This window comes from Vicugna pacos, chromosome 5, assembly GCF_048564905.1.
Source record: "Vicugna pacos chromosome 5, VicPac4, whole genome shotgun sequence".
NCBI lineage: Eukaryota > Metazoa > Chordata > Mammalia > Artiodactyla > Camelidae > Vicugna > Vicugna pacos.
In genome coordinates, this window is record NC_132991.1 from 34,384,672 (window position 1) to 34,397,824 (window position 13,153).

Below are 13,153 nucleotides of genomic sequence, written 5' to 3' on the forward strand. Positions count from 1 at the left end.
AGGTATTGCAGAAATGACACTGTAATCCAAAATAAAGTTAAATGAGTTGGTTAAGCTACTGGATGCTACTTGACTTCCAGGGCTCTTCCTGCTCTGAGAGTCTGTGATTCTCCTTCCACATTCTTACTACCTGCTGTTTTCTTTCTTCTCCTTGTGATGAATGCTTCATATGAAAGTATATTCTTCTGCCTCATTTTGAATCCAGGCAGAATTTCAGCCAATGAGCTGCAGTGTATGTTTTGATACCAAAGTAATTAAAAAACAAGTTCCGTTATACGAAGAAAAGCAAAGAAGATTACAACTCAGGCTTTCACTTTTCTTTAAAAAAACAAGTTTTCATTAATTGTACAATGGCACCACAGTATCATATAGGTGTGACTCTTTTTAGGCAGAGTTTAAAGCATACTTTTTTCTCTAAGATTCAGATCAAATTTCCTTTTTCTTTTTGTTAACCCGAGGTGCTAGCAGGGGAGGATATTACTGTATGTTTTAAAAGGTTATTTTGATTTCCTTTCTGTGTAGCACTGGTGCTCCTCTCTACTGCCCTCTAAAGATCAAAGAAAGATGAAAAGAAACAAATAAGCCAACAGAGAACAAAAGATCTGTGATAAGAGAGTTTCTTCTATATTGCCTGAGTGAGCATTTGCAAAGAGGTTAAGCAAGGTATGAAAAAATTGATAAATCAACTCATTCTTCTAAGAGGTAGCTGGTGATTAAGGTGCCCTCCGGCCATGGTCACTCAGATTAGCTTGTAGGAACAATTACGGATCCCATTCTGGGATCTCCAGGCTGCTTAGGGACTGTAAAGATGAGGAGTCAGGGTTCAGAGCTATTTTCAGTGAAGGCAAATTACACACTCTCCCAGCAGGGGCTTTCAAGAGCCGGACCATCCATCCAAATGCATGAAGCAGGAGCAACACCATGGGGAATGGTGTAGCCTTCGGCAGACTAGAGAGCACTTGTCCTATCTAAAAATGCTCAAATTCAGTTTTAGTAGAACTTCCCCAATAGACTCTGAGTTATCTGGGGGCAGTCAGAGGGCCAGACTGCAACTCTGCCTCCCAGGCTAACGCAGACACCGTTTGCTGGAATTTCAGCGGCAGTGAGGAAATGCCCATAAAAAAATGCCCACACATTTGATAAAGCAGGAACGTGACTTGCTTATCAGATGCTGTCTGGCTGATGAAATGTCTCAGAAGCTGGAGTCCATGAGAGAGAGAACCATGAATAGGGTGCTTAGAATGGAGTTGGTTTTCTCTCCAAATGTAGCAGAATCTGGTATGCTCCGAAAGAAACCAGAATGCATTTGGATTATGCATAAATATTTAATAAAATTTGTTTTCAGTAGGCTTATTTTTAGAAGAAATACTTTTCTGAGACCTAAGGGCTCTGTTTTCTATGCCCCAACACAAAGCATGAAGACGCCCTGCTTGGGAAGCAAACGCGTGCAGACCTTACTGATATCTCCACTGTCAAACTGAGTGGGGTGCAGCCCTAGCCCCGCTTTTCTGAAGCATTTCCTGCTGGCTTAACAACACAGGACGCTGTGGGCCTTTTACCCATTTGGCTTTATTTTCCTTTCCCTCTGTACATCTGTCTGGTCACTCCTGTCTGTCGATCTGTTCCTTGGAAGCTCGTCACTACAGGCCCTGCACCTTCTTAGTCTGTCCCATACTATTATCCATAAACTGATCTCATTAAAAACACAGAATGCTGGCGTGTAAGTAGGGCCCAGTGATCTTCATGGCTTTGCTCTTGAAACCAGCTCCCCTCCTCCTCCTGACTCCAACATGCAACTGCTGCTTTTTACAAGGTGTTCTTTGTGTCTTTGTTTTTACTTTCTTCCCTCTCTTCTGCCCAATTTTTTTGAGATTCAACATTTATGTTTTATTGAAGTATAGTCGTTTACAATGCTGTGTTAGTTTCTGGTGTACAGCACAGTGATTCAGTTACATACATATCCCTTTTCATGTTCTTTTTCATTGTAGGCTACTACAAGGTATTGAATGATAGTTCCCTGCACTCTACAGTAGGACCTTGTTATTTATTTATTTTATATATGGTAGTTAGCATCTGCAAACCCCCAAACTCCCAGTTTGTCCCTCCACCCCCTACCTATCCCCCCAGTAACCATCAGTTTGTTTTCTGTATCTGTGAGTCTGTTTCTGTGTTGTAAATAAATTCATTTCTTCTGCCCAATTTTTGACATTTCCATTCTTCACCTGCCACCTTGGCTGTTTCTGACCTTTTCACAGTTCACAGGCTTAAGAGTCTCTTCTTGTCATTTCTGTTTCCATGGAATACACAGTGCTTGCAGAGGAGAACCCAGAAGTTACTATTTATCACAACTGTTTATCATATTGTCTCCCAAGTACATCAGTAAGATTCTTCAGTGACCTGGACTGGTGGCCCTCCCTTTCTGAAGTGGAATTCTGGAAGTTGGAGCAGCCAGCTTCCCTACTGACTGTTACTGGGACCACACAATTAAGATCAAAACACCTCTCACCGTTGTGCTTCCTGGTATAGCAGGCACCCCTTATCCACAGGGGGACTTTCCACGACCTCCAGTGGATGCCTGAAACCACAGACATTACTGAACCCTATATATACCATGTTTTTTCCTATATGTACATACTTATGATAAAGTTTAATTGATAAATTGGGCACAGTAAGAGATTAACAACAATAATAAAATAGAACAATTACAGCAATATACTGTAAAATAAGTTATGTGAATGCGGTTTCTCTCTCTCAAATATCTTATTGCACTGTACTCACCCTTCTTGTGATGATGCAAGATGATAACCCGCCTGTGTGATGAGATGAAGTAGGTGAATGAAGGGGATGATGTGGATGATGTGACGTAGTGTTGGGCTACTAAAGACCTTCTGACCATCCATCAGAAGGAGGATCATCTGCTTCCAGTGATCCTGTATCAGCAAGCCCTGACCCCATCAGTGGCTGGAGATCCTGGGTGGAACCGAGAGGGATGGGTGAGATTTCATCATGCCAGTCTGTGAACTGTTTATTTCTGGAATTTTCTATTTAATATTTCCAGACCACGGTTGACTACACGCAACTAAAACCACAGAAAGTGAAACCACAGATAAGGTGGAACTACTATATGTTGAGCATCAATAACATGCATTTGTTTTGTGCCAACCACGTGCCATGAGATCTGCATAACAAACAGACTCCATTCTCCTAATCCCCATCCCACCCTCTTCCAAGCTCATGCAGAGATAAAAATGCTGATGTTGCTAGTTAGCCTGTGTTAAAATACATCCAGGGGCTGAAGAGACCCAGAATCCAAAGTCAAGATTCTTGTCCTAACTGTTCTGCATCTTAAAATTCATGACTTTGTATTTCTCACACCTACACTCAGATATAGGATTTCAAATCGTATATAATCCAAGCAAAGCAAAGCAAACTAAGAAACTTTTCTTAAAATCCCTGTTTCATTGTGGTCATGTAAGAAAAAAGGAACTGTTTTTGTCATTATCTGCCTTGAAAAGATATTTTATTCAGAAATCAGATTTTTAGCTGATATAATTCACTAAACTTATTAATGATATAATACAACAAGTTTAGTATGTACATGTGTGTTTTATTGTTTTAATCACCAGCCGAAGCTTTAAAGAGAAGGTGATTTTTCAGAAAGTGGATATTTTCTCACAATTTGTCTTCAGCAACAGTTGAAATCAAATTCTATAAGGCCTGTCAGTGTCTTCAAATTTTCATTTATTTTTCAACTTCTAAAGCACATCAATCAGCACATATACCCACTGCACAGTGTAAGAGAGAACAGAGCACATGTGCCTCCCTTCCTAGCCTGCCCACACCCCGACCCACACAGCACACATCCTTACTGAAGACAGATTATTGCAGCTGCTCTCATACCCACAGGGAAGGGAAGGCCCAATGTAGGGGCATCTGTGGAAATCTTTCAAAAAGACTTTGCTTGTAATTTCATCATTCTATCATGTTTTATAACAGGATTACCGTAAGATATGTTTAGGAAAGTCATTTTTTATGGTTAAAATGGGATTAGCTAATAGGATTGAGAGAACTATAAAACCATTCAGAAAATAAGATTATTCACAGTTGTGTTTCTTTGAATGATATTTATTTATTTGAATGATAGAGAATTATCTCTTATCTAAGATAACCATGAAGTTGATACTCCTTTCACCAAAGCCTGTGAGCATTTAGAAACACAATATCTGAAAAAAAAAAAAGATACAAATGAACTTATTTACAAAACAGAAGTAGACTTACAAACATATAAAACAAACTTATAGCTACCAAAGGGGAAAGGGTGTGGAGAGATGATTGGGAATTTAGGATTAATAGATATATGCTACTTTATATAAAATAGATAAACAACAAAGACCTACTGTATAGCACAGGGAACTGTATTCAACATCTTGTAACAGCCTATAATGGAAAGGAATCTGAAAAAGAATGTGTGTGTGTGTGTATAGATATAACTGAATCACTTTGCTGTACACTTGAAACATTGTAAATCAGCTTTACTTAAAAAAAAAGTTGCAGATATTGTAGAATGGCTTGGGAAAAGTCATTTTCCATTGAGAAACCACATGGTCTAATTGTCTTTGATGAAATGCAGTTTTAAAAGTAGCACAGTCTATTTTTAGTTTTTTGAGGAATCTCCATACTGTTTTTCATAACAGCTGCACCAAACTGCATTCCCACCAACAGCGTAGGAGGGCTCCCTTTTCTCCACACCCTCTCCAGCATTTACTGTTTGTGGACTTTTGAATGACGACCATTCTGACTGGCATGAGGTGGTACCTCATTGTAGTTTTGATTTGCATTTCTCTGATAATTAGTGATACTGAGCATTTTTTCATGTACTATTGGCCATTTGTGTGTCATCATTAGAGAATCACTTGTTTAGGTCTTCTGCCCATTTTTGGATTGGGTTGTTTGTTTTTTTCTTACTAAGTTGTATGAGTTGTTTATATATTCTGGAGGTTAAGCCCCTGTCTATCTCATCTTTTGCAAATATTTTCTCCCATTCTGTAGGTTGTCTTTTTGTTCTTATGGTTTCCTTTGCTGTGCAAAAGCTTATAAGTTTAATGAGGTCCCATTTGTTTATTTCTGCTTTTATTTCTATTTCTTGGGTAGACTGCCCTAGGAGAACATTGCTGAGATGTATGATGGATAATGTTTTGCCTATGGTTTCTTCTCAGAGGTTTATAGTGTCTCATCTTATATTTAAGTCTTTAAGCCATTTTGACTTTTTTTGTGTGTATGGTGTGAGGGAGTGTTCTAACTTCATTGATTTACATGCAGCTGTCCAGTTTTCCCAACACCATTTGCTGAAGAGATTGTCTTTACTCCATTGTATGTTCTTGCCTTCTTTGTCAAAGATTAATTGACCAAAAGTTTGTGGGTTTATTTCTGGGCTCTCTATTCCATTACATTGATCCATATGTCTGTTTTTGTACCAATACCATGCTGCTTTGATTACTGTAGCTCTGTAGTGTTGTCTGAATCCCACTGCTGGGCATATATCCAGAGGAAATCTTAATTCAAAAAGACACCACCAATGTTAATAGCAGCGCTATTTACAATAGCCAAGACCTGGAAACAACTTAAATATCCATTGACAGATGACTGGATAAAGAAGCTGTGGTATATTTATACAATGGAATACTACTCAGCCATAAAAAATAATAAAATAATACCATTTGCAGAAAGATGGATGGACCTGGAGAAGGTCATTATAAGTGAAATAAGCCAGAAAGAGAAAGAAAAATACCATATGATATCACTTATACATGGAATTAAAAAAAAAAGACAAACAAACTTATTTATAAAAGAGAAACAGACTCATAGACATAGAAAGCAAACTTATGGTTACTGGGATGGGAGGGAGTAGGAAGGGATAAATTGGGAGTTCTAGATTTCCAGATACTAACTAATATACATGAAATAGATATACAACAAGTTTATACCGTATAGCACAGGGAACTATATTCAATAGCTTATAGTAACTTCCGGTGAAAAAGAATATGAACATGAACATATGCATGTTCCTATATGACTGAAGTATTGTGCTGTACACCAGAAATTCACACAACATTGTAAACTGACTATAGTTGAATAAAAATAAAAAATAAATAAAATAATTTTTTTTAAAAAGTAGCACAAAGCAAAGAAACCTGATTGCCTTTAAACAAGTACTTCCTGAGGACCTATATTTTAGTTCCAATCCAGGATACTATGAAATTTCATTCATCAACTCCACAAAGCATTATGAATGGGGAGAGTGGGATGATTGCAGGAGTATCTCACAGACTGAGGGGGTCATGGGAGGCTGGGGGTCAACCGCAGCAGGGGACTGTAGAGAGAGAGGGAAGTGAAAGCTCAGGGGCGGGGAAGACAGAGTGAGCAGCAGGCACTTAGAAACCCAACAGCACTGTGACCACAGCGGGGACTTCTGCCATCGAGAGCTCCTGGAAAGACATTTTCCAAGGCCCCTAAACTTTCACTGACATTTTAGAGGCAACTGGCAGAAGCATCCTTAAAAGTGAGACGTAATAAGTAAGATGAAGATATTTTTATTCCAAGTCAAATGAGAAAGAAAAGAAGATAGAAAAATGACTGGAACTCAAACATATTTCAACACAGCAAGCCAGCCTGTACGTCCCATAATATCTGAATTTAGGACCAAAGGGAACTTGAACCAAAAGAACACAGTTTTGTTCTGAGCCTTTCACAGTGTTAAACATGAAAGTCTGCTCCCCAAATCATGTATTCTCTCCTCCCCAAATGAAGATGTAGGTTTCTCCTTTGGCACTTCATTTTCTATGGAGAGACAAGTTTTGTTTTCAGTGTCTAATAACGTTCTTTAAAAGCAGAATGTCAGCTAAACTGACAGGCCAACCTCAGCATCACACAAAGAGGGACAACAATGTGCCTCTTGACATGATTCAGCAGGACGTGCACAATAACCCCCATGAAGTATACTTGCCAAAAAAAATAATAAATCAAACCTGAATCGGATCAAGCCTCTAGAGCTAAACACCAGTTTGCAGGAAATAACAGTCAGCAGGAAAACAGCAATATGACAAAGCCAACAAAACCCAGAGTGTGGCAAGTCCTGCAGGGCTACAGACCAGATTCTTCAATAGATAAGAAAAAGGAAAAAAAAAATCAAGATTTAAAAAAGACTTAACAGACACACATCAGCTGAATGCAATCTGTGCAGTGGTTTGGATTCCGGGGTGAGCAAACCATGGGTATCAAAAAACTTACGAGACAATCAGGCAAACGTGAATACTGACCAAATATCTGACGATTTTAAAGAATGACTATTAATTTTGCTTGCGCAACATAATAGTCATATTTTAAAACAACAGAATCATTATGGTGAAATTATATAACACCAGAGATTTTGTATCTAAGTAGTCCAAGGGGCTGGGGAGTTGAGGGGTGGGCAGGGTGGAGCTGGGAGGTGGTTACAGTTGAGAGAAGATTGGCCATGTGGATAATTGCTGAAGCTGGGTAACGGGAGCATGGTCCTTTGTTGTGCTGTTCTCGCTTCTTCTGCATATGTTTGAAAATACTACTAATAAAAAGGGTTTGTTTAATGAATATTTAAAAATTAAAAAAAATTTCTCTAGAGGAGACTTTTGACATGTATGTTAATAATCTACATGTATTTTCTAATTTATACAAGAAAATTATCAAAGTGTTGCTTGTCATACTGACAACAGCATGTAAAAACTTCTAAAAAGCAATAACAAAAATGACCAAAATACCAACAAACCAATAGAAGACACAGCATAATTTATGAATCAATAATTCACAACAAAGAAAACACCAATCAGTCTTAAACATTAAAAGATGTTCAGGCTCACTCATGCTAAGAGAAGTACTGATTAAAGATAAAATAAAATATTATTTTTCACCCCTCAGCCTCACAAAGGTCAAAAGTTGGCATATTGGCAAGATGTGGCGGGGGAAGTCACTCATGTATTTCTGGTGGGAAACGCCCTCCAACTTTATGGAGGGCAATTTGACAATATCAGTATTACAAGTGCACATATCCTTTGATACAGCAGTCTACTTCTAGGAATTTATCTTGCAGGTAAACTGGCACACACAGGCAAGGGTGCATTTGTACAAGATTATTCACTGTAATATTATTTGGCATAGTATATGGACAGAAACAAATCTTCAGCAGCAAGGTACTAGTAAAATAAATTCTGATCCATCCAAAAAGTAGAAGGCTATAAAAATCACTAAATAATAGCAAAGCTTTTATGTCTAATTAGGAAATTATCTTCAAGATATACTGTAAGTGAAAAATGTTAGGTACCCAATAATGTATGTATGTATTAACAATATGTGGTATTAAAAGCTGTTATATATGAATTTCTTCTAAATGTATAAAATATCTTAGGAAAACTGATAACCTTGGTTGCCCACAGAGAGACCTGGAAGTTGGAGAAGGGAGGCAGGGATCAGGGACAGAAAAGCATATAGTTTCACTATATACCCTTTTGTATTTTTTGAGCTTTGAATTATAGGAATGTGTTATTTGTTCAGTAAGTAAAATGTAAAAGACTTTGGAGATGTTAAGTTAGGTGACTAATTTGTAGGAGACCCAAGACAGGGCTTTGTTGGTAAAGAGACACAATAAATACCTGGTGGGTTGGAATGGGACTTACAGAGCAAAGGGGGTCCTCACATGACTGCAGGGTCTCAGAGTTCATGTGAAGGGATCCCCAGGCTCAGAAACCCACTCCCTACTCAATGTGGCACCAAGAGAAGACCCCCACAGGCAAGTGTGTCTTAGTCCTTTAAGCCAGAGGACCAAGTGTACGTTTTCTCTGTAGAGTCACTCCCATACCCCACATCTCACCTAGAACACATTTAATGGGGAAACAGCAGAGAAAATACTGAATGAGAAATACTGAAAGAGAAAACAAAGCACTGAAACTGATCCAGATTAAAGAAAAAAATTACAGTGGATGTCTATGAATTTCCAGCTATGGTTTTTCCCTCTGACAGGACAGGCGGGGAGGGCCTCAGGCAGGAGGGGAGGGAAGCCATCTGCAGAGCAGATACAGTCAAACACTGGTCCACAGAAGCCTGGTGGCTGGCCACTCTTCAAGGTATCTCCTTCCCACGGCCTGTCTGGCCATGGTTAGAACTTCTCTCAGGATCTTTGGTCCCTGGAGCTTTCTAACATGTGGAAGGGCCACTCATCCCTGTGACGTATAACCTCATCTCAGCACCGCTGCTCAGAGAGTAATACTGCTCTCAGGCTGTTTTCTTGTCAGCGTGTGGTACAGATTCCCAGCAGGACTTTTCAGAGGCGTGCTGGTCGTGCCCAGCACCAGGACAACAGTAATGACCAGGCCAACAATAGATCAATAGCAGCTGCCAATCATTTCTCTGCCACTGTGTCATGTTTAACAACTCAGCTGCCTCTCCTTTTCTCCTTGCATGGCCTTTCCCCACCTATCAGATGGGCTAACTGCATTTTCACCTTTTCAGAGCTGGGAAAGATCAGGGGTTGCAGAAATGGGTGTTTTCACTTATCATCTCAAGTGAACTTCTGTGAACAAGTGACTGATTATCTTCTAGTGAAGACTGCCTGCCTCTCTGCCCGCACCAAAACTTCAAGGCCCAAGGCAAGAGGAAGTGTCCCTTTCACTGTTTACCTTACTAGCAAGGTTGACTAACGGCCAGACTATGTCTCTCTGCCATCTTGCACCCAGCACCCAGACTTGTTTTGGTTGCTGGGGAAATCCTCAGGCTGCAAAGGTGTGTGTCTGGGTGACAACTCAGAAGAAAGATCCCTACGTACATCTCAGGATTATTAACGGAGCCTTTGTTTTGGGACCCGTAAATGGAGAGAGGCGCCAGCATAAGTTGGCTGCTGAAGAACACCAGGGATTAAAAATGTCCCCAGAGAAAAGGAAAAGCCCAGTGTTTTGGAGAGAGAGGGGGGAGGAAGGCCTGCTACTTCTTAAAGACAGACAAAGGAAGCTGGTGAGCCCAGGCGGGCACTGGCATCTCAGACACCTTGCAAAACAGGGGACAGGGCCCCTGGAAGGGAGCTGCCCTTGAAACCACGCCACCACGTGAAAGTCACTGCCCCCTGGTTAGCTTTCTGGCCCGTCACTCCTGACATCGCGTTCTCACACTTTCAGAACTGGGGATTCAATGCAGGATGTAACTAACATTAAAAGAGAAAAGGTAAAGTATAAAAATGAGACACAGACTGTACACCTGCAGGTGCATGAAGAAGATAATGATGGCTCCCCACACACGCATTAAAAGAAGAAAGTACTATGATGAAAGAGTCATATAATTTTAAAATGTTATTAATGTCTTTAATGTTATATTGTCCTTTCATTTTAAAGACAAAAAGCTCTCTGGCCACCTCAATGTCGTGAGAAGCCATTTTACTAGGCTTTTAGCATTACTAAGCTTATTCCCCAATACTTTGGTCCTAGCGAGAACTATACTCTCCCTGCAGTTAACGAGACAAAAGTCTCTCTTAAAATGAGGTTTTGAGCCCATTTAAAGGGTAATAACATATTGCTTTCCTTGGATGAGGCTTTGATCCTGATGGAGGCTCTAGGATAGCCCCAAAGTAGATAATCTGGGGTCCACTCACCTCACAGCTTGCAAAACAGGCCTGGCTTTGAGTGAATAATAGAAGAGAGCAGGGAAGACCTCTCCACCCCGAGAGGTGCGCGCCCACCAAGGGAGTCAGAATTGGAACTCCGGGCCTCTTGTTCCTGTGGAAGCAGGTGATGACAGCGTGGGGAGGAACATACTGGAAGAGGCCTCCCAGAAGGAAAAACGCAGTGGCCTCATTTTTCCTTCTCCCCCTCCTCTCTTGATGCTTCCACAGTAAAACAGGTTGTCTCGTTGTAGGTCATGCTGCTCTGTTATAGATTCCCATTTATAGTCCTGTTACTAACTTAGAGATATTTTCCATGTTGGGGTAAAAGGAAAAACAAAAGTCAGCATACCACCTGTTCTACTACGAGGCTCATGTTAAATGTGTAGGGCTGGGAGGAGGCTAAAGAGGATGCCCTGTGGAGTCTAAGTAATTTTTCATATTCCATTGGTTATTTCTCTTTCACCATCGCTTCCTGAACACCCTCGACCCCCATCACCACAGATCAGAGTTTTCCTAGTTGGATTTCAAGAGCACAAACTCTAAGGGGTTTTATTCAGAGCCATGAGAACAAAGGTTTCGTAATGAAAACAGCTTTGAAAATGTTGCCTACTAACTCCCCCAGGGAGGTCCACAACATACAACCACTACTGAAAGCTCTGCACGTGAATGTGGGGAAAAGGAAACCTATTCACTATGACTTCCTGGTAAAATAAGGCAGCATTTGCTCAGAAGTCTTCCTCACTTGGGCATGCATTATATTCTAGCCCAGTCAGCTAGGCGGTCCTTGGGACAGACTCTTCTAAGGAGCAGTTGCCCTTCGATGTCCCCCTTGCCTTCTGTAACTTGTGGATACAGAGGTAATCCGGGAGATCTGGGCAACAATCTCACGTCTAGGTTTTTTATGCTACAGACCTGTGCCATTCTAAATGGTAGCCACAAGCCACATGTAGCTATTTATATTTCAATCAATTAAAATTCTTTAATGTTAATTCAGATTCAAAATTCAGTTCCTGAGTTGCACCAGCCACATTTCAAGTGCTCAAGTCCCATGTGCCTGTGGCTACCATTTTGGTCAGAACAGATACAAGTATTTCTATTGAAGTTTGCTGCCAGAGACTTTGTCAGTCATAGAAGGAATCCTCTTAACCTTCTCATCTCATCTTCTTCAGCCCTCATGAGACAGGGAGATTCTCTGAAAGCAAGGATGGGGTTGTGTGACCTCTGAAACCCAGATCACAGTCCAGGGCACTGAAGAAAAGACCACTCACAAAATATTAGCCAATGATACAGGTGGCCCCTTCTCTTCGTTCTCATAGCATGTACCTACCTTGGTCACAACACTATAGCACAATTTTCTCTCCCCTCCTAAAAAAATTATTGGCTTTTATTGGTTTAAAAAAGTAATACAGAAAAGCTGAGAAAAGATAATAAAAATCAACAGGTAATACTCTCACCTACAGACAATCACTCAACATTCTGGAATATTTTCATTCATTTCTTTAACAAATAGATATTTTTATTTACTAAGTTATAATTACAGTAAAACTCACCATTTTATGTGATATGCATATGATGTATGATGTAATCACCACTACAGTCAAGATATAGAACATTTCTATCAACCTTCAAAGTCCTCTCCAGCTTCTTTATGGTCAAACTTCTCTCCCCAACCCCTCCTCTGGCAGTCACTGGTCTGATATCTGTTCTATAATTTTGACTTTTCAAGGATGTCATATAAACAGAGTTGTACAGTAAGTGGCTTTTTTAGTCTCATTTCTTTCATTCGGCATAATGCTTTTGCAATTCACCCATGCTGTTGCAAATATGTGCTCACTCCTTTTCATTGCTGAGTAGTGTTCTATTATATGAGTATCCTGCTATCTGTTTATCCATTCTACGGCTGATGGACTTTGGGGTTGTTCTAACTTAGGGCAATGATACAATAGTTATAGAATAGAGCTGTTATGAATGTTGGCACATGGGTTTTTTTGTTTACATGTTTTCATTTCTCTTGGGAAAATTCCTAGGAATTGGATTGTTAGTCATGTAGTAAGTATGTGCTTAATTTTATAAGAAACACCAAACTGACGTCCAAAGTGGCTTTACTAATTTGCATTTTCACCAGCCATGTATGAGAGTTCCAGTTGCTCCAAATCCTCACCAGCATGTTGTAGTTTCCTTTCTTTTTTTTTTAGTTAAGTCTAATACATACGTGGTGTATCTCATGGTTTTAACTTGCATTTCCCTAATAGTTAATGATGTTGAGTATCTTTTTATGTACTTATTTGTTGTCAATATCTCTATTCATGGAGTTTCTGTTTGAATCTTTTCCCCATTTTTAGTTTTTTAAATTGGGTTGTTTGTTTTCTTATTACTGAGTTGTAAGAATTCTTTATACATTCTAGATGCCAGTACTTGTCAGAAATGTGTTCTACCAATATTTTCTCCCAACTGGGGGCTGGTCTTCATTTTCTA

At 39.8% G+C, this 13,153-nt stretch overlaps 1 long non-coding RNA gene across 3 annotated transcripts in view; it reads right to left on the reverse strand.

Moving 5' to 3' along the window:
- LOC116280628 (uncharacterized) overlaps positions 1–13,153 on the reverse strand; it is a 30,440-nt gene that overhangs the window by 16,459 nt on the left and 828 nt on the right. For all 3 annotated transcript variants that reach the window (XR_004190067.2, XR_012072610.1, XR_012072609.1), the window contains exon 2: positions 10,667–10,790. This is a non-coding gene — a long non-coding RNA (uncharacterized lncRNA). The remainder of the gene's footprint in view (positions 1–10,666; positions 10,791–13,153) is intronic.